The following is a 27,070-nucleotide window of genomic DNA, read 5'->3' as shown; positions in this document are numbered from 1 at the left end:
CGTGTCATAGATTACATAATAATAAAAGTTACCATAGAATACAAATTCAAACGTTTCACAGATTATCCAATCAAATGTTTAATATACAGTCAAACTTGTATTAAGCGACCGCGCAAGGGAAACATCCAAAACGGTCGCTTAATGAAACGGTCTCTTAAGACAAAGCATGATATAAAAGTCAAAATTTATAGATGACATCTTTCTTATGCGGTGGGAATGTTTTTCAACTTCATTTTTATATAAATGTTGAATAATTAGTACGCTCCGATAATCTAAATGGATGCTAATGTAAAAAATAACTTTCTGATATTTATTGACAAAACAGTTTTGATCCATTACGTACATGTTTGACATTTTTTTGAGAATTTTTTAACTTCTCCGTTGTTTTTCCTTTACTCCAACACGAAAACCCTATTAGTGAAGATGCTTTCTCTTGTGCATTTTTTCATTAGAAATAAACAACTACATCTTATTGTTACAATTAATTTAATTGCTGATCAAGTTCAAGGTCAATTCAATGCAGTCTAAATGTCAACAAGCGAAGCGTTTACACCATCTCAGAAGGGGCGGAGCGTTGCATTGTTTTTTCGATATTATTGGATAATACACGTCACGCATATACTTAACTTCATTTGCATACGCTAAAACGGTTTGGGAAACAGAGTTTTCACACGTTTATTTGTTGTGTTTGATTTTTGATACTTGTGACTTTACGAGGCGGCGTTCTCTAACAACACAATTACTTGACGGTAAATGTGGTCGTTTAATGAAAAGATTGATCTCAATTAGGTGACTAATTAGCGGTCGCTGGTCGCGTTTAGCAAAATTCGCTTAATACATTAAAGATATAGAGAGCAAATGATCGGGGGCAATTTAAAATCAAAAATAGATTACAAAATCAAACGTGCCATAGATTACAAAATCAAACGTATTAATTAACGTAGTAAAATAAACAAATGTTTCAAAAGAATGCTTAAACAAACTTTTCTCCGAAACACACAAATGTTGAACATAATAAACTAGCACATATTTCAGTACAATACAGCAATTGTCCAAGAAATACACATAACAGTCAAACGAAATTCATGCAAATATTTGCAATAAATCACACAAACTTTTCCCTTTAAAACACAGTCAAATGTTCAATAGAATGAACAATTCCACTGACATAAAACATGCAATTATTTTTACTGATTATGATGTTTTCCTAGAGGGCAACAATACACTTAATTGCATACGCATATACCTTTGTTAAAGCAGCCGAATTAATGCCAGACATATTTCGGATCATTGCAGTGCACAGTTGATTAATGTGCTACAAAGCATTGCATGTAATTGAATTACTTTTGCAATTCTAATTCGAGGAATTGAAAGATTGGTAGTATGCCATAATGCAAACGTAATTCAAGGCTTTTGCTTCATTAAGAGATGCATTGACTGTCGAAGAAATCCTATATATTTTTGTTCAAACTTGTTTACTCTCACATTTTAATATCAAATAGGTAACCATATCAATAAAATATTTGTTGAAAAACAATGTCGTAGACATATAACCAGAATTCACGCAAGAGAAAAAAAACGTGTTTTTTTGTTCTTTCAATCAAAGGTTAGATAATATAATATGACGTTATGTGTTCGTTAAATGCTACAATCGAGATTGTATGGACTGCTGAAAACATTCTTTGAGCAGTAAAAAAAACTTATAATTAATTCAGTATATATGAGAAAAATAGTGTAATATAGTGTGTTCGTTATTTTCTTTTTTTATTTTCAAATGTCAGTGGATATATTAAAAGAAATAACAAGTATTGAACGTTGTCCTATGTAATAAGGTATAACTAATGGTTATAACGGTACAGCAAATTATGGTCACTCCCTTATGTAATTAAGAGAAAAATATAAATATACATTTAACGTTGCTTAAAAGGGGGAGAGGGTAGTTTTTGACATGTAGGTCCTTGTAATTTATTATATATTTTTTTAATTGAAGTGCAGGTGCAACACATGTAACTTAGATTTGGAATTCATGCCATATGAGGTGCTTACTCGTCAGTATAACTTAATGGCATGGCCTGTTCACATTGCAATTGCTTATGGGCGACTGTCGGGACACACCGTCATTTTCGTATTGTACAGACTATTCAACAGAGGATCATCTTTTTATTTAGTTTGCCCTATCTACTACAGTATCTGGTGAAATGGTATGGAAGCCCACATTAGTAAGACACATACATTGCAATTATTGGTTTAGATTACGCAAAATTCTTGTAAAGAATCAATCATAAAATGTTTTGTATCATTAGCAATAGGCTCAAAACAGATGTAAGAGCTTATGTTTTAGATTTAAACAGAAGTTTAGGTCGTTAAATTTTAAAGAAATGTTTAAACATTATAATTCCAATGTCAAAGACTGCATTTATTAACAGAATAGTTGAGGCTAGTATGGATGTTTTTAAGTGGAAAATATTTTGAATTCTAAAGGAAGAGTGAATAAAAGAGGAGACAATAAAACACGCATATTGTAGAAAACAGAATAAAAATCTGAATATTTATTGAAAAACTACATGCTGTTGTCCATACAGATCCACTTTTGTTAAATTATCATGTGGGGATGCACCAGTACGTATTGAAATTGGTCTGAATTTGAAAGATACTTGTTAGTGAAATGTTATGCCTCTTTTGTAAGGATTAAATTGAATAAGAAAGGCATTTGCTCATAAAATGTTGAATACATTGTGACATTAGAGATACTTTGTTTAGGAAAAGATATAACTTCAATTGTTGGCTGATAACTTTCAGCTTATTTGCATTTTAACTTTTTGTAAGGAAATAACAAACTTTACTACCAAACCCTGATTTTTAGTACTTTGAGTGAGAAATTATTTAATGCATAAATATTGTTTAATATGTTATATAATATCCTGCCCTGCTGCGATATGAGAATATAGCAAATGATTAAGTGATTTTACAATTGTTAGTCTTGTTATCTCAAATTTTGATATGTGATTTAAAATACTTTATTACATCTTGACATACTTATAATTTACTGAATTGATGTCAACAATTTAGTACACTGTCTGCTTTAAACAATGTGTTGATAGATGGGTGATGTATTTTTAATATGTATACATGTACTAAAATTTATATCTGTCTGTTATTTTGTTTTTTTGTTGTTTTTTTTTTTTTTTTTTTTTTGTTTTTTTTTTTTTTTTTTGTTGTTTTTTTTAGGATTAATTTATGAACGCATATGCAGATATGTCTACATATAAAAGTTTTTAACTATGATAAAACTTTTAATAATAAAGACAACATATTTATATAAATAACAACTTTTACTAGAGAAATATCTCCAGATATAATTATGGAATTAATGCACTTTGTCATACATTTTCAACGTTCTGACGTTTGAAGTAATCTTTTAAGAAAACAACTGAATTAGAATAAAAATTAACAATTCTAATTTCAGTAGGGAGATAGATAATGAAATATACGAGTAGGTACTAGAGTTATTACCCTTATCATATATGATGTAGGAGAAGGCAATTGTGAACAGCTATCTACAATCTTCAATGAATCGCTAAAATAATGAATCAGATATATGACAAAAACATGCGTGTTAATATAGGTACTTGAAATGATGCTTAAAATCTCCTTGAATAACTTTCAGGCAACTAAAATATTGTTTATGCTTTGCCAAGTAGCCTTTAAATTTCTCATGAATATGACAACGTGTGAGAAACACGAATCAAAGTTATCAATACAGTTCTAGTCCTGATTAGCTAAAAAGATGTGTATTGTACGGTATTATAAAGCAAGTCAATATATCAGATAATGATTTCCGCCGATTCCTCATCGTTAGCTGTGTCAGTTATAACATACTTTTTAATGAACAAAAACGCTATTTCAAGAGATATGGTTCAGTCGCATAATACTTACAACCATATCTTACAACTTTTGATAAATATACTAACTTATATACTAATGCCGGAATATAGAAATATAATTTATCTTTAGTATTAGTACATGTCATTCATAAAATTCATCCAATGCAATCTGTAGAATATGATTTCCCCTCCTATATTCATAATGATCAGAGAGCAAAATTACCATTCATCACGAAAACCTTTGTAAGCAAGCAAGTATTGCTTAAAGTCATACAACAACGTTACAGCCAGTCGGTAATTGAAATGTAGAACAGAACAGTTTAATTCTACATTTCTCAAGATGCTACTATACACACATAAAGCTATGACAAATCAAATACGAAATCCCCTGTCGCTTCATTTGTCCATATAATGAAACCATTCATAGCAACCTGTTTTAATGTTTTGTCGACAACCAAAATTATCCTTTGATGCAGTTTTAGGATAACCACAGGAAGACACAACAAAAGTTATACACATAAAATATAAAAATACGTGTTTCCTGTATAAGAAGAGCTGTGGAAAAACAGCAAAATATGAAAAACATCTTGCTACTAAACAAGAGCAGAATAACTTCTTTTTAACCTAGTGCTTTAGTTTTTACTAAGACATGTAACACTTCGTGCGGAAAACAAAAGGGAAGATAAATGAGAAGATAAATCTTACATAGTTACTGACAAACGAAATCAAGACATACCTATATTTGTGCTTACAAAAGAGAGTGCAAGTTCTATACAGACGCGGACAGTAATAACTATGCTGGCATATAAAGAGACATTACTTGTCTTGACCCTGAAACCAAAACGTAAAATATGTTTGCCTTGAAAATCAAATGGGAAAAGATTGCCAAAGATTTCCATCATGACAATCTTCGTGTGCCAGAAATTTGGCCAGCGTATCTTATAAATACAAACAAATAATAGTCCAATTGAACAGTTGTTGTTGTTTTGATTGTTTGATTTTTGTGGTGGTTAGCTTAATACTATTTTAAGAAAAAAATCTGTGACTAAATAAGTATAAATTTTAAATCCACCCATAAGTCATTCTAAAGTAAGAAAGTCAACAGAAAATAATTAATTTGAGCTGAACTTGTGTCGTTAGTAAGGGTTTTCGTTTTATACATCAATCTGTGACATTGCTTTGTCTTTCATGTATCCATAATATGCCAGTAAGGTATTTGTCGAAATAAGGAATATTTTAATTTATATATTGATTTATTCTATTTTTTACGGCGCACTAACACAGTTTACGTCATATGGAGCCGAAACAGGAAGACGATTTTGGATAACCTCGGGTGTTACAAAAACATGAGGATATATCTTGATCCATTAATTTGGTGACTTGGATCTAAATGTGTCGTCATGAGTTTCTGGTAGAAATGTAAGTTAAACCTCATTTATGTTAACCGTGACCCAAGTTTTCTAAAATTCAAAAATGACATTTACTTATCAGGCAAACAAAATAGCCTTGGTGAAGTCAAAAACGAAGAATAATATTTTATGCCTTCTTTCCATTATCCTCAGATCACAAAAATTAGTAATTTTTCAGGGATGTAAAAGGATATAAAACATTGGAAAAAGGAGTAGTTTTAGTATTATATCTGTTCTTTAAAAGTAGATCAAAGAAATGATATGCTTCTATTAATTAAATTTGCGAAAAACAGGATAATTAAAATGTACTTAAATCTTAATAATCGCTTAAAATTTCGTAAAAATAAATTTGGGGATTGGAGCGTTTCTTCTTCTACTTCTTTTTTTTTAATATATATATATCAAGAAAAATATTTCTTCCTTGTTCAAAGAGACTTCAATAAATACAAATGCAAATAAAAATTTCATAGCAATATTAAATACCAAAATAGCATTATAGAATATAAGATTATTTTATCGGCAATCATAGACGCCATCTGGGATGCTTACACGACACTATAATTTGAGATTATTACCCACAATAATTTTGTGATTCCAAATTTTTCCAGACAAATTATTCCAGAAACATTCAGAGATCTTTCCTATGCACATAAATACTCTTAGATATTCTAGTATTCGATTAACTATAGTTATCATGTTTTAGCAAAATCTATGGCACCTATTTCAATCAAATTGGTACAGAAAGATTTTTTTTACAATTTCCTAAAAACAGATCCATGTTTAAATTTAATGCCTGTGTTATATCTGAATATTTGAATGTTCAAATATTGTTTTTATTTCAAACACATTAAAGAAATTATACAGATAAATTTTGTAAAAGATGAGTATCAAATTCTTTAATTGATGTCGGTGATCTTACAGCCTGCAACTGTTTACAAAGGCAAAGAAAGAAAATTAAAAGTAACTCAGAGAATTTTCCAAAACTTCGCTCTATTAAAGATAATCATAATTGAAATAAATTGATAAAAATAGAATTGAGGGTCACTATCCTACATTTAGAGGCTAATTACTCAAACAATTGAGTAGGACTGGGAGACACATTCGTTGGCTTTGTTAAAAGAAAGTGCACTATCCTCGGATACGTCTTGAAATGACTGCATGTTTGTGTGTAAGGCTTTGCTAAAATGTCAGTTTATTGGCTCTAAACCAATCTTTTCATTTTTATTTGGAATGCTGGAAAAATATTCCATTACATGTTCTATCTCGTAGTGCGCTAATTACCATTGCTATTCAGTGATCCAATAATGTCTATTGTAGTAACCAATGATCTAACTATACGTCGCTAGCGTTTATTTTAATCTAAAATTTGAGCTCTTTAAATTTACTATGATCTAACTATACATCGCTGGCGTTTATTTTAGTCTTTATTTTGAACACTTAAAACTTTCTATATTTTCTATTCCTTTTTCTAGCAATTTTATCAAGTTCAACGGGTTGGTTAAATATCTTACATTAAGAAAAATCCTCATTTTAGAAAATTAAATAGAACATAAAATGAGGGTATTGAAAATAATTGACCATATCTGAGTTTATATGCAATCCTTGTATCATAGTTTCTTAGGACCTTTCTGTTGAAAATTTGTCGGAGTTAAATCGTATACATATTCATGCACAGTGCGTTAACTGGAATGCAGGTATTAGTTACCCGCATTCCAGAGCATGCCCATTGATTGGCTCATTTTTGCTGGGGTTTACTTATTGTGACGGCAGAGAACAGGAAAGCGATAGCAATATCATATTCAGATGCTCGTTCATTGGTAACTTTTTTCTGGGGTTTCATATTGTGACAACAGGGACCGTGTCTTTATGTTTGACTATGATACAAAAGAGAAAGAACATAAAAACACTCGGCAATCTGATTAATACTCGGGGGCTACGCCCCCTCGTACAAATCAGATAGCCTCGTGTTTCGATCTTTCGATGCTCTTTCTATTACTTAAATAACTAACCTAACAGACATTTAACAGGTACATCAATCTGAAAAAATGTAGCAGAATAACCACATGACGTCCAGTTCAATAGATTGTATTATTGTAGTAAACAAGTGTATGTTTGAACAAGTGTGTTGATACAAATTTTTGGCTTTAAATGTCGTACCTGTAGTTTAAGTAGGTGAGTACATAATATATACTTTAAAACAACGTAATTGAACGATATATTGCATATTTCGTAATTAACCAGAAACATAAATGCCACCCTAGTACCCACTGATTACTATTTATCTTGAAAATTAACAGAATTTTTCATAACCTAATCAAAGTACTGCAGTTTAGTTTTGTTTTGTGTAAAGTGAGCTTTTCAAGTTAGCACTTGTTCCATTCGATCGAACTACTTAGAACTAATTTTGTACAAAATTCTTACAGATCTTTTTTTTGTTCTGCAGCTCTATGTAGCGTTATATTTAAAAAAGAGCTGATATTAATCACTTCTTCATATCCACGCTAAAATCTTGCTTTAACATATTCTCACAAAGAAATTTAACAACTAGTTCATAAAATTTTAACGTGTTTCTTAAACTGTTTCATCATTCTGATTTGGTAAGTTTAATATATATTACAAAGAATCATTTTCAATACAGCAACTGCAACAGCTGTATTTTCTTTTGTATCTCACTTTATCAAATGTATATACCCACGGGTGGCCATGATTCGTTACCTTTAGTATTTTTTACAATACTAGTTTGATACACGAAATTTTTTATCGTTTGAATTTCGATATTGGAAATATCTTGACGTTAAATTAAAGTTACTTTAATGTTTGAAATAATGCAGTTGTTTTCTTTTTAACGAACAACTCACGAGAGTTGAACAGAAATGGTGTCAAATCTAGGACAAGGTCGGATTTAGGACAAACGTCGATGTATAAATCTTATTAGGCCATAAAAAGGCAAACACTTTATCTTCACTGAATCTTATGTTGTTAATTAACATGTCATCTTTAATAAACAATTAACATATTCACTTACTTACTTATGTTCTGTCTACTTAGTAACATATTAACTACTTCTGGTATTTCATTAATAAATGCCCTTAATCTAAAAGAGCATACAGAAATTATCTAATTGCCACTTTGTCAGTCAGTTTATCTTTTTTGTTTTACAATATGTATGTAGTTAGATGCTTATTGCCTGCACAGTTTGAAAGAAAGATGCACTTGTGTCTCATACTTGTGAAAGACACAAATATTATTTCTCCATAATATCTGACAGGATATCAACTGTACTCTTATAACGCCAGCTGTATGTTCTCTAAACGAATGAGCTGTACCACTAACAAGAGCTACACATGAACACAACAGAAATCTGTAGAAAAAAACTACATCACTGCATTTTGCATGACGATGTTTTAAGTATCACTTTTTTATGTGTCCTTAAAAGCCATATTGAACTATAGAAACATTATCCTGACGTTTTGCTCTCAGTGATGCTAAGTAAACAATTACATGTACTCGTAAAGTAAATACAATGTACGTCTTATTTGGTAATTCCACGTTTCCTTGTATGTTTTTTTTTCAAGTGCGAGTGCGATGACACTTGACAGTTTTGTTTTCATTATGAAATTAACTGGGCCAGCATTGAAGTCAGCTTTTTTACATGGTGTCCTGAGTCGCGCATAATGATAAATGCAACATCCGTAAATGCATCTTTTCTTCTCACCTAATTGATACCTGTACGCACTTTTTTGTGTAAGAATTAAAATAAAAAATAATAAACAACTTGAAAGAATAAGCAATTGAGAAGAAAATGTGTTCATCTGTTGTTAAACTTCTCTTTTCATATAAATAAACAATGTTAAGAGGTACATTAACAGTTTTATATCCCCTTTAGAATAGAAAACAACTGAAATGAAACAAACAGGTTGTCAGCTGTCAAAATTATATATTTGTTTGTTAAATTTTAATCGATCGTTGACATAGCAATTTGCTCTGAATAACCAGTTCAGAGAATATGAAAACAAATGCAGGAGACTGCTCTAGCATTTGTTTTATGACTTTTTTTCAGTGTATGAGGATTTGTTATGAAAGTTGCTTCCATTAAAGATAAGAAGAAAAAGATTTATAACAAATGAAAATTTTAATAATTTATGCTTTATTATATTTCTCTCCATATATATCTGTTTTCCCACTTGACTTAAAATGAACTAGGCATTATGCTTTTCTCAAAAATTTAAAGATTTTATTAAGTTAAATGAAAACTCAACTGTTATCTTAGATTACATTTTAAAATGTTTTATATGTCTTTTATGTTAATCCAAGTGAAACATGCTGATTTATATATGTAGTTATTTCTTGTTTTGTACTTAATTTTTCTTTTCTGTTTCTAAAGATCTCATATTTCACACAGATTGTTACTCAATATTTAAGATAGTATAGATGTGTCACTGATGTATGTCTGAGTCTTGTCTATGATATTGAAAATGCATGCCTGCAGAGGATCCAAAATATTTCAAGAAATTCTAACATGAAAAAGAAATGTACTAAAAGTTTATGAAAAGTAAAAATACATGTTATGTGCGGTATGACTAATGCATTCAGGGATATTTTTTCTTTTATACTTTTACCTCTTTTTATAACTGTATGTGCCGTTTGCAATGGATAAATTACTTTATTTGTTCACTTCACCATATTTTACTTTTAAATACATTTTCAAAATGTTCATGATAATTAGCATGAATCTAGGGACATGTTGTCTTAATGTGTTTAGCTGTTCTAAGTCTTTTCATACTCATATAAATACTTTATTTTATTTCAGCCAATATAATCATCACTATCTAAAATGCTTTTCATTCCGCGCTTTTTGTATGAAAAGCTTAGTGATGGAATTTGTTTTTATTTGTTGCAATTATATAAAACTATGTGTTGACTTTTTTTATCTTAATGCAATGATAGTCAATATGTCGTCAAAGAAGCCGTTGATCACCAGGAAATATTTTTTTGTTTTGCTTTAAGCTGTAACCAGAAACTTAAAACGTGTTTATGGTAGTTATTTTCGATTATTACACAGAATTATCTAGCAGCATTTGCACCAGGCATTAATTGTGTATGAGATGATAATAAAGATTTTATTGCAATGATTTTCTTTTACAATTTTTCCGAATCCTTACAAAACGTCTTAACGCATTTAAAGCGAGAATGGGATTTTAGTGGCCACATCATGAGCATTTTCGCGTTAGCCTTTAAAAATGAAAATAGTCACATTTCGTTCAAATGAAGACATCTATCATAAAATTCGTCATTTGTGCCCAACAATCTTTTGCCCTACACCAGAAATTAATGAACGATTCAGCCCACTCCACTACCTTGGGTAAAACTACATTTCAAATGCATATTAAAAAAAATAGAAACATTCTGTGTACAATGCGTCAAAATATCTTGAGTTTAAACTTTCTATTTGGGGTATTTCTACAGGTTGCAAAAATGACAAATTGGTCATCATGGTCGCTTTTTAAGTTTTGATAACTTTGTTTCCAGTGACACGGAAAACAACAAGAGATAGATACATAAATGAAGGCTATTATGGTGAAAGCAGATACTTAAAGCAAATGTGCCACTGACTCCAGTGAAGGTAGACATTCTTGAAATATGCATTTAAGTCAACTATTTAACAGACCAATCAATAAATGAAGGATCTGTAACTAAATCGATTTGTAACAAGCTTAGTTGTTCACCATCTCTTTTTATGGGGTCACTTTGTTTGGCCTTCATTTATTAATTGTTTCCTTAGGTAGTATGACTGATTTCTTTTTCATTTCTGTTTCATAGAGGGAAATTTTGTACAAGTTTCAATTTTAAAATCTATAAATTTATCAAACTATGTTTAAGTGGCTCATTAAGGGGTCACAATTTTGGAGCCTGATTTGATCAATTCAAACAGACTTAATATAAATTTCTTGCAGATTAAGGCCCAGATCAACTTGTCCCTCACAATCGCCAACCACCATATTGTAATAGGAAATAGAATCCGGCCATTGCAACGAAGGATTCAAGAGCTGCATGTTATTCAAGACCAGTACAAAACAAATGAACACTTCTACCGTTATTGCGGACAATTTATACCAATTAGAGATTCCTTTCATTTACGTTGTCATAAAAAACACTTTCTATTACTTGAATTATGTAAGGAAAATAGCATGGAATTTCGAGGGATGATACATTTTCATAGATTTTCTAGTACAGAAGACATTTTATCTCTGTTTAACATTACCATTAGTATCAGAATACAAGTTATTGGACATTTGACAAAACATAGAACAAATTTCATCTGTGTCTGTCAAGATCAATTTACGCCAGTTATTAAGAACAACTCGAGACTTAACTTGCATTGATGTAAAATTCTTCATGAATCATACGCGGCGGAGTAGTCTGCTGCGATCCTTGCATAATTTCGTTTTCTTTTTCGTTTCTTCTTTTTTTTCTTAATTATATATCAATTGAAAAGTGGTTAGTCAAAATGCTAAGTTACAACAGAGAACATTGATTTACGACCTTGATCGATCAGAAGATTTTATATCTTAAAAAATATATCATTGAATGGGAATTTAATGACAAGATGGTAAATGCAATCAGCTGTCTCCAGCTCATTTTCCTCAGATTGAAGAGTGTCAATATTTTGAAAACCAACAACAATGACTGAAAACAACAACTGTAGTTATGTGTAGTCAACGAATGGCTCCGACCGACCACAAATTTCATTTCCTGGAAATTAGCAATTATTGTTAAATAATTCGACGTGTAGAATTGCATGTTTTGAGAAAATTAGAAAACATTGTTGAACTACTCGTGAAGATTTGAAAGATTTAAATGATATCAGTTTTTTGTTGTCACTCATTGTCCCATTTATATAATTTGATCTAATATGAAATTGGATAGGAGAATCTTTTACGTGTCCTGTTGTTGTCTTCTTTATTATTTATATCATCTGCCAGTTGTCAAAGCAGTGGCATGATTAAAAGAAAGCCATTATGGTTTTAATACATCGATATTAAATCAATATCTAGCGGTAACATGTGATAACATTGTTTGTCTCACTTCGCAATAATATGTTTGTTCTTATAATGTAAATGGAGCAAATCACATTTTACTCTTAATTTATAATCTGAATCGACCATAAGATTTCATGCATATGAATTTTAGTAAAAAAACATCAACAAAATGTTGTAGTAGAAGCTTTATAGATTTCAGCGATTTGTATTTCAATTTCAAAATGCTATAATTAATAACAGAAATAAGAAATTTCTAAAATGAATCGTCAATACCGTATCAAAGTTAAGTACTGATTTAATATATTTAATTACAAAACACCGAAATTTTTTTGATAGCATTTTGAACAGTATTTTTTAATTATATCCCATAGATTTTTAATTGCAAACTCAGTCTAAATGAGTCTGATTATGAGAGGTAGATGAAAATAAGTTTCACGTCACATAGCACCCATCAAAACAGTATTCAAGTTTTGGAATCAATGAAGGACCAACAATTATTTAAACAACTAGCACACAACCTGTCTAACAAACACAATATCAAATTCAATGCTTAACAATACAGCAAATACTATAATGTTTTCATGTTTTTGTTTCATGTCTGCTTTCTAAACAAATTAACGGTTGACATTTTAGATTTCCAATCAATTATAACTTATTCATTATTTATAAAGAGCTGGCGGTTAAAATTCAAATTCTAAAAACAACACTTTAACCACGGTCAATCCTTATATGACAGAAATGCTTCTTTCCTTTTATTACATAAATGCTTCCGTTTTAATATTTGAGTATAGATATTCTATCGCTTTGGTTTATTGATGGAAATTTGTTGAAAACGAAGCTATTTAATATTGTTTCTGTAGACAATATTGATATAAATCTGTCATATTCGTTTTATTATGTGAAATATCTTGCGTACTTTACATGATAAGAATTGACATATTATGTTGTGTCTTATTTTTTGTGATATTTATTGGAGTTCAAAGCTGAAACATAATAGTATATGAAGGACAATGGAAAATAAGTCTTATGAAACCTTGTAGTCGCTTAATTGTGTTCAAACCTGACAACAACAACAACAACAACAAATACTTTTATTTAGAATCAGGTCACATAAATGCAACAACATGATCAAAAAGATTTTTTCTAATTGTGGGCATTTTAATTATTTTTTCAAACTATATCCAATAACATAGAATGACTATAGCTATAATGAAAGTAATATATGGAACAGGTGGGGACAGTAGTTTTCGTATGAAACAATTTAACAAAATACAATATGTAAAGTTTTCGTATGTAACAATTTAACAAGATACAATGTGTAATTGTAGTAGTAAGGTTTTTTTTTTTTTTTTCAAATAAATAAAGTATCTTCGTATATAAAAACAAATTGAATAGTTAAATTCAAATCTAACGGGACAAACTGAAATCAATACACCGTTGAGAAATAATTATTACAACTTTTACTATATCAATGTGCTTGGCGCACGGCGGGAAGCATGGTTTTTCATTCATAGATTATCTAAAGAAGGCATGGCCAAGACTGAAAATCTTTCGGCGTAACCAAGCAACGGTGTGGCCGAGAATCGAAGTACAAGTCAAAAGTGCTCGCGTTCTTGTCAGTGTTAAGAAACAAAAATAAATGGATTTATTGTTCATATGAATATTATATTGATTCGGGCTCTTTGGATTAACGAAAGGTAAGCAAGACATAAGTGTTAATAATTATGTTCAATATTTACACGCGTTATATTTTTAGGTTAACCTTTGTTATTTAATTACGAAAATGGTTCATTATTTGTAGCGACATGTGCGTTATGTTTAATAATAGGTTTGGTGAATCGGAGGAAAACAGTTCCGCGAACTTCGGGACGTTCGGTCTATTATAGTAAGTTTTCGGGATAAATTTTATTCTCGCTTGTCTAAAAAAGGGACATTTAAATAAATAGTGGAATTCATCACCGATTTCGTTAAGTGGGCACAAAACGCATTTTCTATTTTCATATTGGACGTGGGAGTTGTACCATCGCCCCGTTTCAACAGGTAGTTTATGATTACCAGTTCTAAAATGAAATAAAGTCAGTCTCAAATGGCTTGGTAAGATTTTTAGATATGGTTCAAGTTTTACGTCAGTTTTATAAATTCTATAGTTGGTGCCTTTTGACGAATTGGTCAGCTGGTTATCCCATTTCTGTAAAAACTGATCAATAAGAGTACGTTTAATAATTTTATCAACATTTTTAAGGTTATTGGTATTTTGGTGTATCCAAAAAAAGGTGTTCCCCGTGGAGTTAAGAATATCTTTGACAAAATTCAACCATTTGTTATTAATATTAGAGTTTAACATATTATCGTAACATATTTTAGATATTTTATTTTGATTTCCGGAGACTAATTTGCTCCAGAATTTAATTATTCTTGATTTAATTATAATTTCTAGAGGATATCTGCCTAGTTCTCCGTAAAGCATATAGAGGGGCGTACTTTTCTTACTTTTCGTAATTTTTCTGAGGAAGTCGTTATGTACTTTTTCAATAATGTCAATATTCTCAAAACCCCAGACCTCGCAATTATACGTGAGTATTGGTAGTATAGTCTGATCGAATAATTTAAGTTGAATATCTATAGGGAGATCAAGGTTAAATATTTTTGTATATAATACATGCATTGCTTTGTTTGCTTGACTGGAAATTAATTTTCTAGCACTAAGGAAGTTTCCTGAAGATGAAAATAAAACTCCTAGGTATTTATATTCTTTAACGATTTCAATTTGTTCTCCATTAAGAAAAAAGTTAAATCTTTCCGGTTTGTTAGTTCCAAATACGATTATTTTTGTTTTACTCATGTTTATAGTTAATTTCCAAGTTTGACAATATTTATGAAAATCGTTTAATAAATTTTGAAATGTATCTGCATTTTCGCTGATGATAACAGTGTCGTCTGCATAGAGCAGGATAAACAATTTTAAATATAGGTCAATATCAGTATTTGGACGTTCAATTAAAATTCCGTTGTTGTTTATAGCAAGATTTGATTCTAGATCGTTAAGATAGATAGAAAACAGGATCGGGGACATATTTTCACCTTGCCTGACGCCACACTGGCTTTTAAAAAACGGAGAAATATTATTATTTAATGTGACACATGACTTAATATCTGCATACATGTTAAAAATGACCTGGAAGAGTTTCCCATTGATACCGGTTTGTAACAACTTACTCCATAAACCCACCCTCCAAATTTTGTCGAAAGCTGCAGAAAAATCAATGAACGAACAAAAAAGTTTTTTCTTTTTGGCTCTTAACTTATCTATAAGAAATTTTAACGTAAAAACGTGGTCTGACGTTGGCAATATATTATCGAGAAGGACCAAAAAAATATTAAAAGAAATCTCTCTCACAACCAGTCTAACAAACACAATGTCATAAAATTGTTAAATAGACCGTGAAAATTGTTGTTATGTTATGTTTCTTTAATGTCTGCTTTTAAAAGAAATTCATTCTTTTTTAAATGGATGGTGTACATAGAAATCAGGTCGGTTACAATTTCCTTCGGATGAATAGTGGTTATAAGTAAGATTTTTAAAAGCACTATAAGGTCCTGATCTTAAAATAAATAAATGCATACATTTTAATCTTTCCGTATATATCATTTCGCTTTTAAAGCATGTTACATTGATGTTTGACAAAGAATTTAAATCAGTTACAATTCCCTTATTATTTCGAACGAGTGGTGATGACAATTCAAATTTAAGAAAGCACTATTACAACATTTGTCATTGTTATTTGTCCTTGTCATTTTATCTTTTCTATCGCCTTTTTTTATTGATGAAATTTGTTGAAAACCTAGCTATTTAATATTGTTTCTGTAGACAATATTGATATAAATCTGTCATATTCGTTTTATTATGTGAAATATCTTGCGTACTTTACATGATAAGAATTGTCATATTATGTCGTGTCTTATTTTTTTTCGATGTTTTTTGAAATTCAATTGCGAAATATTTGCATAACATTTGATGAACAAATACATGACTTAATGGTTCTTTTCCCAAAGCATTCTTATAATAACGAAACAAATGTGACTTAGAAAAAAAGAAAATGGTCGTTAGAATTAAAGTGATCAGAAAATCTATCGTGTACTTAATGTGTGAAATTACAATTATGTTCACGTAATACAATATCTACAATTTTAGAACATACATATTTGCAACAAGTGTTAACAATTGATATGGCTCCTTCCATTAACATGTAAATATGACAATAAACGTATCACACATTTTGTGAAATTTCGTTCTGTTCTTTACCCCTCTCAAGACAAAAAAAACAAAAACTTTTTACATGTAGAAAAAGCTGATATAAGCATATGTAATAAAAGTATTGATACAAAAAAATAAAACATTTCAAATCTCAGTGTGTTTTTCAGATAGACCATTAGGTGTATTATTTGCAATGCTTTGCTTGATAGAACAAAAAAATGGCAAAGCACGTCGTCATTTTTAGAATAAAAGTCAATGCCACGGAAGCAGACAAATACAACAATCTTCAGACTTCAGTATCTTCATAATCTTTTCTACATTTATGAGGATGGTTGTCTTCTTATGCTTACTTTACCATCAAATGTACTAAATTATCATCGACAAACTTGATCCAATTTCAAACAAAAACAAGCTTTTGTAAGCTTATTTGTTGATATAATTATTGGTTCCTTATTTTTTGCAATGTTTGTCCTAAATGTACAACTAAAAAAACATTTGTAAAATTCTGGTAGCACTGTTATGAATACACCTTTGCACCATCAATACTATTAAAACATTTATGACAATTTCATCACAACACTTAGCCATTGCATTTCCGAAAGCAATTCTTAAGTTGGTGTTCTTATGAGCCTTAATAGTATTACTCTTCATGCAAATGATTTTAACGAGACCATTTCCCCGAATAGAACAATAATGTAAAGAAGCCAATAAATAACAATAATAAAATAGCTATTTGCTGAATTGTTATTTTACTGTTTACATTTGAACAAGTCTTATCTTTTTTAATATCCCATTTAAGATGTCTATCAACATAAAATCTGAGATTTCATAGCATTCGAAAATTTTCAAACAAGATCTTCAAATACGTTTTTATTTAATAAGCATACGTTTCTATTCAAACTTATTTTGTTTTATAAGCAGATTGTTCAACGTACACCGATTGATTTACGAAGTATATGTGCTACCTTAGGATAAGTCGATTTTGAACGGTTTGAAAATGGGTTAAATTGAGTGCTACTTATGAAAATGAGAAAGAGCGATTGGACATCTTAATATTTTTTGTACTGAAAGTTACTGCAAAGCGTATGTAAATTTCGATATATTATATATTATTTTGCATACTTTGCTTAAATAAAGATGATTTTTTTCTAATCCAGTTTATTAATCAATTTAACAAGTTTTTGTTGCTAATTTAGGTCTGCAGGTTCGTGATTCCTTTGAGCAAAATAAATCGAAATGTTCTGGTTTATTTGGTCAGTTCATACCACTCTATTGTTTACATGTGTGTAAGGTAAATTTGATAGGTCAATTATAATGATGGGAGATTAATTTACAAAAGTTCCAGATAAATTCTATGGAATATAATTATTAAACAGTAAAAAAGTACTTAAATCTTCAGGAAAAAAATAATCATTATATTTTATCTTTTCGTTTTATTAAATCATATTATGTATAAATACATATTAAGCATATTGCTCCTTATTTTCGAGTGTCTTTCCATTGTGTATGCCTTGTATATCTTACATTTTTAAATTCAACAATTTCAAAGTTATGTAAAATATTAGCTTATAACTGTGGCTATTGTGTTATATTCATATTTGCGCTGCTTTGAAGTTTTTTTGTTGTTATTGTTTTTTTGTTGTTTTTTTTTTTTTTTTTTTTTTTTTTTTTTTTTTTTTGCTTTTTTTAGGAGAAGCTGGACGAAATCAGTCTGAATTACCTTAGTGTTGTTATATATTGTTCTGGTCCTACGGGATAATTGATTCCAACACTAATTTTTGAACATTTAGTATGTTTCAAGCCCGTGCTAGGGGGCGTGAGGGATGTTGCCCCTTTTCATTTTCCCTTATGTACAGTCTCGATCAAACCGAGTCTGCAATTGTCATGTTATTTTGTTGTTATTAATGCTTCCGAGGGATCACCTTTTTCGAGATTTGTTATTAGAAGGTGGATTGTAAAAATCTATCATTAAATATGATATATTTCTATTGTCATTGTTGCTACTGCTGCTTGTGTCGTTTCCTATTGTTTCTTGTCGGCTTACATCCACCTTATAAACTTCTAAATCAGAAAATTAAGCAAGTTTATTTCAATTCATTTGTAAAACAGAAAATATTAATTTGCTTTAGTTTTTCAATTTCTATTTTAAGAGATTTAAAATAACGTAATTACTTTGATAACAATTGTGGTATCAGCGCTTAAAATGAAATTAATGTTTCTGAAATTAATAACATGATTCATTTAATTGATTAAACAATAATAAAACATTCTTTAATTATATATAACCAATTAAACCAATTAAACCAACTTAATGACTGAATCAAAGATTTATATTACGATCAGTAAATTATCATGTGATTAGTCTGAGTTGTATTCATAATTTAATATTTTCTTGGATATTACATGAATATATACTATTCAGTTATTACTAAAAGTCAATTAAATACCAAAATTTGCCTTTCTTTAATGACATAGATCAAGCAGTTGATAAGAACTGAAGCGTCAGTAGCAGTTTGATAGTTTGATGTAAAATTAGGAAGTGAAATGTTCTTGTTGAATCGACCAGAAACGCTTTTCTTCGTAATAATGGCAAGTTAATAGAAAGAATCAAATAATATTAGATGGAAACTGTTTCTAAATTACTGCAAAGGGTTTCGTCAAAAAAATGAAGTCAAGAAAGTCAATGAAAATATTAGGAAACCAAATGCTCAGGCAGATTCTGTTTTATTTTAAATGTAATCAAAACATTATGAAAAATTCAGTCCAGTGCAATAGATTTGTAAAATTGTTATCGGGTTTAATTCAAATGCACATTCGTAAATGAAATAAAAGCTGCAAATTTATTGTTTCCCATTTAATGGCCGGTTAACCTTTTTATCATGTGATAAAAAATATTATTCGGATGGTAATTTCCATTGTTCAGAATTTATACGACAGAAAAGAAAACTTCGTATTTGATAACAATGAATCAATGACAATAGTTTTTTGAAAATGCTAAAATTCTATCGATGGCTTAGTACACGCCTAATAGACTCCTAAATTAGCAAATTTACTCAAGTCTATTATGATACATTTGTAACACAGATGAATTAAATTTGTTTTAGTGTTGCAGTTTATAATTTAAGTGTTTTAAATTACTTTCATGACTTTGATGACAATTTTGCCATCAGTCAAAAAGTAAGTCTGAATTCAACAATATGATTAATTTTATAGTTTCGTAGATCATATACAGATAATACATTTTTTATCACAAAAGGAAACAATTTATTAATAATTATTTAGAAATTATATGCGTTGCAAAGCAATAACTTTTCCTATGATTTATCAGATTTTTATTCCTTATTTGATTTTGTACTTTAAAACATATAATTCAAATTAACAATGATTGAATTAAATGTCAATTTAAAACCTAACAATCTTCTTTCTTAATTAAAATGATTGCCGTTTATTAAATTTAAATCCCAATTTTCATGATGATGAAAGAACCAAAACATCAGAAGTTCATTGAACGCCGTCTTTCCTTGTTGATCTTGATTATTATATTTGATGTGAAATTAGGGAGTGAACTGTCTTAAAAACGTTTCACTTTTATACTTTTTGGAGTGAAGTGCCTTTATGTGAATCGACCTGTGAGTGAAACGGTGGCTGCCTTCGGTAAAAATGGCAAGCTAATACAATCAAAACACTACAGGTCTTCAAAACAAGAAAGTCAATGAAGACGACAAACAAATGTTTAAGCGGATCATGTGATAAATTATGCATTTTTTAAGGTATAGACAGAAAAAGAGTATGTTGCTATTATGAAAGGTTGTGATGCCCGAGTTGAGTGTGCAATATTGTATTTTCACGACCTCATAATAGCCATAACGATATCAGAGAATTGAGTCTATTTCAATGTAAATGTTCACAAAACGAACCTACTGAATATTCCTTCAAACAACAGTTGACGAAAGGTGGGAATTATTCAAATATTTGAGAAACCAATATGTGTAAATCTGGTACTTTGTATTCAAGTCTAATTTGTAATTCAGATTTCCACTATAAACAATAGACCTAATGTAATTAACTACCAAAGCCATTGTCATTTCCGTTTCTTCTAATCTCAATTATGCTACTGAACGGAAACTTTTTATATCCGATGATATAAACTTTTGCTTAAAGAAAAAGTCGTTGAATATGCTATAAATCACTACAGTATTTTTTTGTCCTAAAAAGAAAACAAACACGTTAATTATGCGTTGACATTGGTGTACTGATGTTAACCTATATTAGGCTTCGCGCCAAATATTCACAGAATGAATGTTTTAAATTGTTAAAAGTTAAATTTCGAGCCACGGTAGCTAAAATACTGGAGTTTTGATTTTTCAACAGTTTAATTTCGAGCCACTGTTGAATTTCTTGATAACTTGAAGCCCTAGTTCTAATATTTTGGAAATGACTGATTCTTGAGTCTATTCCAAGTTCGAATTTCAAGCATTTTGAAAAACTGAATTACAGACTGAATAGCGTGGAGTTCATTTTTTCACAACTTAAATTTCCTTACCGATGGAAAATTTTCAAAATTTAATTTTACATATTTCTAATGTTCAAAAAATTCAAAAGTTAAATTTCGAGACGGGGTAGCTAAAATACTGGAATTTTGATTTTTCAACAGTTTAATTTCGAGCCATTGTTGAATTCTTGATAACTTGAAGCACCAGTTCTAATATTTCGGGAAAGTCCTGAATCTTGAAGCTGCTCAAAGATCAAAGTTCACTAAATTACAGGCAAGACTGAATGTCGAACAGGTCTATGTACGGAGTTCATTTTTTTTTCAAAACATAAATTTTTTCACCGATAGAAAATTTTCAAAAGTTAATTTTACATATTTCTCAAGAAAAAAAATGTTTTAAATATTTATTCAGACTGCTGCTTTGTTACATTGACTTATTCTCTCTCAATTAAAACATCAATTTAGGGCTTACCCTACTTAAGACTGTTGCAATAAACATTTTTACCTTCAGTCAAAGACTGAAGATCATGATTAAATTCTTTCTTCTGAGGAAAAGTTAAGAAATAAAATAACATGCGATTTCACTCACAATATATGATCTGCTATTCAGCGTTATAGCATATGAGTCATATGTTCGGACATACGTTTTGTTTGAAAAACACAAGTCTCACATATTTGACCTGCCTTAGGGCTGATTTTAGACTAAGGACTTTCTATGAAACGTAACCTTAACATCACACAACATCTAACTCCCGACAGGCATGGTATCATTGTTAAAAAGGCACTATGAAAGTGGCAGCCTGTATGCACGGTGACTGTGCCTTTTAGTATTATACAATCGTGTCAGTAAATCAACTGTAACAGTAAGCAGGCATTGTTTATTTTTTACCTATGTTGCATTCCATAGTTTTCCTTTGTTCGTATGTTGTTAACAACACAAATTACTGTAGTTCTATGAACTTCCAGAAGATGATAATATTAATCATAACATGTACGCAAATGTACTTACATTTTATAATAATATAGTGAAGAAATTTTTTAGTATAAACGTACAATCTTGCGATTGTTTATGTATAGTTACATATATATACAACAACATGGTATGTACATGTATATGCCGAGAATCATACTTGATGCATATTCCAGGCTCTGATGATAATAACAGATTTGAAATCTAGGAAATGGTGAAAACCGTAACAGTTTTTAAGGCCCATTAGCCCAAAAATTAGTTTTTGTTTTATTTCTCAAATAACCTTATCCTCGTTAGAATGTACGGTTACAGTTTACAAAATGGTACTCTGAACTTTGAGGAACTTTAAGGGCCGTTTTGGGTTATGATACAGACTTTTGACTTAGATCTTTTGACATGTGAATTATGACTTGTGAATTATAACTTGTTAGCAATTGTTGATTATGGCTGCTCATTTTCGCACGTTCCCTGTGACGAATGGAAACTTACACGGAATTAGATGTTCAATCTTAGTTTGCTTGCTTACCATTAGTAAAGTTATCGTTATTAAGTATCTTGTACAAGTATGGAAGTCAATATACGTATTTGTTTATATTTTGCTACTTTTATGACCAGTTTGTTTTATTTTACTTTCAGCAATACAATACTAGCATCTTACATGGTCTAAATCGATTATTTAATACAAGACACATGATTGCCTTTTCTAGGTCTTAAGATGAAAGAAATGAAGTAATTTCTAAAGCTTGTACATTGCTAATGCTTGGAAATAACAATTTCAATCAAAAACGGAATTTTGCAATAAGCAAAAGGTAAAGATACATACGATGTTATCTTTTCTACAAGGTCTGTTATTATATATCACACAGACTGGAATTATCATCAAGCGCTGATTATAGGGGTACATGCCGCGATTATAATACACAGTTACTTGTCTAAGCCGGGTTATTATCATTATTATTAATCAGATTAAGTTATGATTATCAGAACAGACTTATTTAAAGTTTAAGTGAACGCACATATCTATGTATTGATGCCTATCGACGTACGTAATTTTTAGTCTTTGAACGTGAAACTTTCTGAACGACAAATATACAGTTAAATTTACATCACAATTTTCTTTGAAAGAAAAAACACAAAACAAAAGCACACACATAAACAAAAACAGTTTATGTATCGGATAACTTATTAAGATATGTGCCTTCTTTTAGCTGTTTATATCGTTTATTATTTTCTTATTAACGTCTAATTTTTTACTTTGTAGTACTGTAGTAGCATAATTAAACAGTAACCTTTCGTTAATAGAGCTCATTAATTTAATGTACATTAAGCGCACGCCGTACCGTACTATGTTTTTGTCTGACATTGACTTGATTAATGAAAATACCGTAAGTTACGACACATAAACAACACATTTATACACACGATTCATTATTAAGTTATACTTAAACTACATTCATGACCCTCATGATATTTTTTAATATTTGAATTAAATATATTTGGAGAAATAAAGTTTTGTTGTTAAATGATCTTTGCCCCCTTTACTCACATGCATTATTGTAGAAATAATTATGTTATTTAAACTTTAATACGTTATATTTTATGTAGTAATACAAACATTGTGGTATCATTGCTTTTCAGAATAATAATGGGGGTTTTATTTGTGAGTTAAAAAAGAGCGGATGTGTATTATTATATGAAGTGTGACTATAATTCAATTACATCATGACCACAGTGTATGAAATCATCAGAAAAAAGCAGTCAGCCGGTTTTGCTCTGATCTAAATATGAATATGTTTTTGTTAGGTTTGTTTGTTTTACGAGGATTTTAACAAATTTTGCAATTGCATCTTCTCGGCTCTTTCAGTCAAACTTCGGATTATTGATAATAGCCGAGATGTTGCGATTGTACATTTTTGGGTCTACCTTACAACTAACCGACTTCCCTGGATAACTAACCAGTAATTACCAGTTTCTCCGCAAGTAATTGACAACTTATCCCGTATGATTTCTGAAACAGCGGTGAGACAAAAATGATCATTAAACTCATTCGAGACCAATCGTCACAGTGGAATTTCGGCCCGACCGGAAGCTGAAAGCTACTCCTGCGTAACAAATCGGAAGCTCTCCGTATTGTGTGTTCTTTGCTTGATGATGGTTCATCCGCCCTTTCAGGCACTGAGAGTATTGACCCCGTATGGGCTAAGCGGACTGATTTCATATGTTTTAATAAATAGGATGAATGTATACAAACTATTCACAGTAAGTACTCAAAATCACCCACAAGATCTATGGAATATTTGACGAAATTCAAATAATACCATAATAATGTAGAAATAACCTTAAACGCCTTTAGTTCTAATGCATTATATTCTATTGATACGAACAAATGAAAACTTCTTTACACTTACTGTGCAAAAGATACGAGTGTTTACAGTACAAACATTGCTACAAAATACATAATTTAATTAGTACAGCATCATTGTTTCTCAATGGTTATCCACTTAACATACTTATAGTATATTTCCTCGAGGTAAACTAAAGAATTACGGAAGGGAATTTAGCTAGATTGTATGTGAATTTTATTAGGCATCACATAGCGTCAGGTATGTAACTACTGCTTTGTTGGCAAACAGCGAGCGTATGTGCTGTCTTACTGTGGAACAAAATTCCGCGTGATCATCGCAGATAATAACAATCATTCTTGCAAACAGAAACATGATATCTACAAATGAAGATATACTTTTAAATGTCGGCTATCTACAATTTACATTTTCATTTTTGGTTGAGTTTTAAGTCATATTGACTCTGTAATGATCATATGGTGACTTTTCTAGCTTAACTGGTTGGGGACCTCAGGTGGGCCCTCCGTGCATTATTTCAGACACAGTTAACACTCAATAGAACCACCGGGCTTTCCATAACGTATAGCATGATACCAATTCAAAAATCTTGGGCAGGATTCGAACCCACGCGGTTCAAGTCAAGGACCTTAATAGGTTGATTAACTATTATTCAAATACATGTATGAAATATGAAGCACCAACAGTCATGCATCATTGGTACTGAAGTTGTCATTTCGCAATACTGATACTGGTACTGTATAACTGTCTAAAAAAAGTAGTATTAGTACTACAGTATATACTTTGGTATTCATAACAGTGTAAACACGGAGAGCAAACTGACCTATTACTAAATTCCATTATATTATTTTTTTATGAATGCTTAAACTTTAAAATCTTCATGAGGAAATAAGTTGAAAAATATAGTAGCTATATTAAAGGTTAACATATTATGCACTGATACTCCCCCAAAAAAGCACCGGTGCTGCAGTACTCTACCGGTACTGGTACTGCGTAAGTTGGCAAGAACTGGCACTGGCCAGTACTTTATAACTTCATATAAAGTACTGATGCATTATAGACAACAAACTAGGCGTTTATTATTTAATGTTCTGAAAACAACAAAATATTCCTTTTCCTGTTTACAGAATCAATATTAAGTGGAAATAGTGCACGTGTGTACATGCAAATAAATAAGCAGACGATATACGATATTGCGCACGTTTTGCGGATTAAGCAAATTGTGGATTCACAGCATATATTTGAAATTAAAATTCAATTTTTACTCACCTGTATCATGTATGATATTGAATAAAATCCACGTTTTGTATTAGATATATCTTCTTGCTCGCGTTCTGATAAACAATGACATATAATACATGTTTATCACATGTCCTGTCAACAGTATAAACTCCTGTAGCTAATATAACGTATTTTAATGTTTTCACTTCTATAAATAGATTCAATCTGAAAATAACAGCCTTACATGATAATATTACTATATTGCTTTATTTCTTGAGAAGATTTATTGCAATGTTTGTTGTTGTCGTTTTTTATTTATTTATTTATTCATTTATTTATTTATTTAAATTGATCTATACGTTTTAAAGACATCATATATTCATAAATATAGTATACATATATAGGAAATGAAAAATATTTCAAAATTGTCTAAGAAAAAATACAAACAACAGAAAATAATTCACGAATTATCAATATAGCTTTTGAAAATCACTAGTAATTTGAAGTTTTAAAAAAATAAGCAATACAATAATATCCGACACGTTCCGAATCAAGAAATAATTAGCTTCGTCTAGGTTTGGTTTCCTCGCAAATTGAAAGACCAAGTATACAAGAATACCGTAGCAATCTGTCAGTTGATCTTTCCAGGAATACACACAATTGATCGCTCGTTACTGGTGCTATGTAAGCTAAAGCAGTAAATATCAAAAATATTTCCTCAGACGTAGCAAACTATTTGGCACAAACTTCGCTCTAGAATAAGATAAAATTCTTTTCCTTTCTCTCTGACTATCTAAATGCCAGTTAGAATAAAACGATTAGTATTTGTAGCGAAAACCACTTTCCTACAAACATAGTCTACTGAGCGACTATAAATCATATAGCATCCCACCTTTGAATGTAATTATATGCTTTGAATGTGTAGCTGTCCGGAATGCCTTATTATTCTTGAGGAAGTTTTCTATATTATACAGCATGATCATTAATAAAAATACTGTGATATATTGAACAGTGTGTTTAGAACTATATTATCATGCCTCACATAATTTTTGGCCAAGAAGGCCATGCATGAATTTCTTCAGTTTAGTACCAATATAGTAATAATTTCAAAAGCTATGTTTTATGTTGTATTGATGTAATTGTGCTAATTATAATATCATATGAAGTTATTCTATATTGTTGAGTACGATATTAAACTATATTCTACGAGGCACGACTCAGGAAATGAAAACGAGGCTTAATTGATATATTGGATTATCACGTGGTACAAATGCTGTAAGATCACTGGCTACATTTTTTGAGGAATGACATAATACTTACTCAAAAATTCTTAATATAATACTTGTTACCTAACTTGCATATTGATGCATCGTAAACGCGAAAAACATACATTTCTTAGTCTATAATACAATTAATGTTTATTTCTTTTTATATTTAGC

General features: G+C 30.2%; 1 long non-coding RNA gene across 1 annotated transcript in view; it reads right to left on the bottom strand.

The window, feature by feature from the left end:
* Positions 1-26,498, bottom strand: part of LOC132753658 (uncharacterized) — a 78,660-nt gene extending 52,162 nt beyond the window's left edge. Inside the window, exons 1-2 of the long non-coding RNA XR_009628990.1 lie at positions 26,159-26,498; positions 25,680-25,839 (exon numbers count right to left, since the gene is read on the bottom strand). This is a non-coding gene — a long non-coding RNA (uncharacterized LOC132753658). The remainder of the gene's footprint in view (positions 1-25,679; positions 25,840-26,158) is intronic.
* Between the last annotated feature and the right edge of the window lie 572 nt (positions 26,499-27,070).

This window comes from Ruditapes philippinarum, unplaced genomic scaffold (genome assembly GCF_026571515.1).
Source record: "Ruditapes philippinarum isolate M1 unplaced genomic scaffold, ASM2657151v2 ctg2829_1_1_1_1, whole genome shotgun sequence".
NCBI classification, from domain to species: domain Eukaryota; kingdom Metazoa; phylum Mollusca; class Bivalvia; order Venerida; family Veneridae; genus Ruditapes; species Ruditapes philippinarum.
The sequence above is the reverse complement of the archived record's forward strand: the minus strand, read 5'-3'. Positions and strand labels throughout refer to the sequence as shown.